The sequence below is a fragment of the Ascidiella aspersa genome, chromosome 1, assembly GCF_963924565.1.
Source record: "Ascidiella aspersa chromosome 1, kaAscAspe10.2, whole genome shotgun sequence".
Lineage (NCBI taxonomy): Eukaryota > Metazoa > Chordata > Ascidiacea > Phlebobranchia > Ascidiidae > Ascidiella > Ascidiella aspersa.
The window spans coordinates 38,293,482-38,297,503 of record NC_139447.1 but is presented as its reverse complement, the minus strand read 5'-3'; positions in this window follow the sequence as shown (position 1 = coordinate 38,297,503).

The window sequence follows — 4,022 nt, the reverse complement described above, 5'->3', positions numbered from 1 at the left end:
TTGAAATTTCAGCCAAGTTGCATTTCAACAATTTGTGATTTTATTACAGTATAGTTGTGCTAGGAAGCTGTTTTGCGAATAAATGATTTTATCACTAAATGGAACGGTATAATTAATTTCCGTATAAATAAAACTAAATAAATAAATAAAAAAATATACAGGGATTTGGTGTTTTAAATTGGAAACCTACTAATCTATAATCCCCAGGTATTGTACTGTGAACGTCCTTACCCTGACCGTCCCTAACCCTGACCTTTGTGGTAAAAATGTTAAATCCAAAGTTTCATCTCACCCATAGATCAAATCACTCAATCTTAGCCACAACAAAGTTGATGATAAGAGTGCTCGTGCAATATCTGCTGCCATCCACAATATTGAGGAGCTGATACTTCGGCGTTGTCAGCTTTCAAATGCTGCGATGCAAACGTTGGCCAAGTCAATCAAGGAACTAAAACAACCGGTTTGTGACATTTCCTTGTAAACATATATTTTATATTTACCTTAAAACACCGGCGTCTATTTCTGGGGAACGAGGGGTCACGCCCCCTGCGTTTGAAAACAAGGGGCAACTACCTTGACCCTTGCTATTATTACGTCATAACTATTATACAGGTCCGCGCATAAAGAAAAACGTATAGAATGCAGGTTGCTGTGTGCAATATGTGGCTTATATTTATAGTGCTGCAAATCGTGCAAGCATTTCGCAATTGTTTTCTTCGTTAATTGCAATTTAAATTGTCACTGAAATCGTTTTTTATAAAACTAATTTGGCGTCAACATTTTATATTCGCATTTTGCTGACTTACTACCTCAATAGTTTGCCACGAGATTGTAAAGTTATTATTGTGATTGTTTTAACGCTGAGTTATAAAAGAACTTGCGGCTTCCAAAAGATTTAAATTCCTGCAAATTTGAATAACAACAAAAATGCTGTCCTAAGTATATTCCCTGCTTATTTTTTCTACTGAAAATATTTGTTAATATTTAAATGTTACTTTTATTAATTTTAAACGAATGTTAATTCCCCACTCCCGAATAACTGGCGGTCGAGTCATGGATCTTTAAAGATTAAGTTTTATTCTATTTGATTAACTTTCAATACACTTAATGTTTCTGACTTTATATTAATAATTGTGTAAATTAAATATTTTTTATAAAGTTTAGTTTGATAAATAGGTTAATTTACTATAAGCAACGTAAGAAACATTTCAGCTGGGTATACCTTATACTATTGGGCAACGTTAAACTTTAAAATCACTTTCTTAGTTTTGCCTGAACCTACGCGTGATAATTAACAACTAAAAATACCAAATATCTCTCGACACCCTTAAGCATTAGAAAGGGCAAGCCACGTTACGCTTCAAACTTGCTAGTTGCACGCCTGCTCTTTGCTGTAGCACATTAACGGTCGCTAGTCACTCTGTCACTCTGTGGTTTCGTTGTGCTTTGCTACAATCCGCAGCCCCGGGCCCCGTCGCCACTCTCGGCGGATTTGTGGGTAGCTGTCACAAGTGCATCGGCTCCCATCCTTTTCACTCACGCACATTTTATTGTGGAATTGGCGCAAAGGCGTAAAACATGTGGTGTATTGTAAATAGTTGTGGTGTGGAACCCGAAGCAAGCACAAGCCCAACCTCCCCGTAACCCTGACCTTTGTGGTTAATACTTAACTGGGAACAACAAGTTTCGATTTGTTGCCTGAATCATGTTGCTAACTCCACACTTTACATCAGGCGCCGACTAACTTCTCGCATTGTGTTGCAATCTAGTAATGACGTAACACAATACAAACAGTGTTTTATTGAGCAGAACACTAAGGGACGCCCATACATTTAATAACTTAAACCAGGGGTTCCCAACCTGTGGTACGCGGAGGTTTTTTAGGTGGTACGCAAGTAGCTTCCGGTTTTTTTCACACAAAAATGGATTCACAACTTTATACTTTGTTTATCTGGTTTTGTTTACAAAACAATAATACCGAAGCCTATTATAATTGTTACGTAACTAATTCTGTTGTTTTAGTTGTTCTGCAAAAATTGGTACGCGTGGCAATACAGAGCGTCCAAGTGGTGCGAGGTCGCAAAAAGTTTGGAAACCCCTGACTTACGCATAATTTAGCTGTCACAAAATGTTTATTAAATCCAAAGTTTCATCTCACCCACAGATCAAATCACTCGATCTTAGCTACTACAAAGTTGATGATGAGAGTGCTCGTGCATTATCTGCTGCCATCCACAATATTGAGGAGCTGGGACTTAGTAGATGTGAGCTTTCAAATGCTGCGATGCAAACGTTGGCCAAGTCAATCATGGAACTAAAACAACCGGTTTGTGACATTTCCTTGTAACCATATATTTTTTATTTACCTTAAAACACTGTCGTCTATTCCTGGGGAACGAGGGGTCACGCCCCCTGCGTTTGAAAACAAGGGGTAACTACATTTTTAACCCCTAAGTAATATGTATTATACAGGTCCGCGCAGGAAGAAATACGTATAGGATGCAAAGTGGTAAGAACTCGTCCGCGCCAATAACGTATAAAATACAGGTTGTTGTGTGCAATATATGGCTTATATTTATAGTGCTGCAAATCGTGCAAGCATTTCGCAATTGTTTCTTCATTAATTGTAATGAGATGTCACTGAATTTGTTTCTTATAAAACCAATGAAGCGTCGATAATCATATTCGAAATTGATCTCCATTTGAATTTGTCGCACGTCCTGGTTTACAACAAATAATGAGGTTTACTGTTAATATATTTAAAAAATATTACAAAACAAAACTAACCTGTTTAAACACAACCACTTAATACCGCGGTAGTTTGATACGAGATGGTAAAATTTAATATTGCGATTATTTTAACGCTGAATTATAAAATCACTTGCGACTTCCAAACTATTTGAATTTCCACAAATTTTGGTAACATTAAAAAAAGCTGTCCTGGGCATATTTCCTGTTAAGTTTGGTTAATATTGAATTTTTGCCGTTTATTATTCTTTGAACGAATATTAATTCCCCACTCCCGAATAACTGGCGGTCGAGTCATGGCTTTTTTTGAAGACTAGGTTTTATTTTATGTGATTAACTTTTAACACACATTATGTTCAAGCTAGATTCTGACTAAATATTAATTAATGTGTAAATCAAATGATTTTTAAAAAGTTTAGTTTGCTAAATAGGTTAATTTAATATCAGCAATGTGTGAAACATTTCAGCTGGGTAGGCCTCATACTACCGGACAACGTTCAACTTTGAAGTCTCTTGCTTAGTTTTGTCTCAACTTACGCGTGTACGTCACAATGGCGCGTATATTACGTCACTGGTGCTTTTTTACACCAAGTTCGAAGCACCGCATCACGTGCTACACTAAGTTATTGTTACGTCATAACAGTTAATTGTTGGTTATTGCACTCTGATCGTATAGGATAGGATAATATTTTATTTGGAACGTCAAAAAAAAAAAAAAAAAAAAACGAGAATCGCCGAAATCACAATGTTTTGAAATATTTGACGTTCCCAGGAGACAGCGAAAGACCGTAAGGTTCATCGAGTCAGCTGTCTCCTGGTTTAGATTCAGTTCGAAAAAACGATAAAATTGGAATGCTAAATTCAAATTACATAATAGACATTACTTGTGTTACTTACAATACAATACGTAAGACATATACCTTACGTACATTGCATACGTTCCATATATTAGATTCATTGTATACATTACTTAATTATCACCTACGATACACGCAGCAGCAGTACACGCAATATTTTTATATTTTTGTCAAAATACGTCACAGTTCGGTTGTTACGCATGATTTCACACGCACGTTTTCAGCAGCAGCTGTTTTATTCTTATCTTTCTTATCTGTTTAATTATGATTATTCTTTCGTGCTTAGAGCTTGTTTTGATTGTTTGTTTACCTTTTTAAACTAGGTAGGCTTGAATGAATTGTTCCTTGATTTTTTTAACAAATTGAGTATATGGCAGCGTTTTAACATCTAATCTTATATTTTCCCATTGTTTGGAA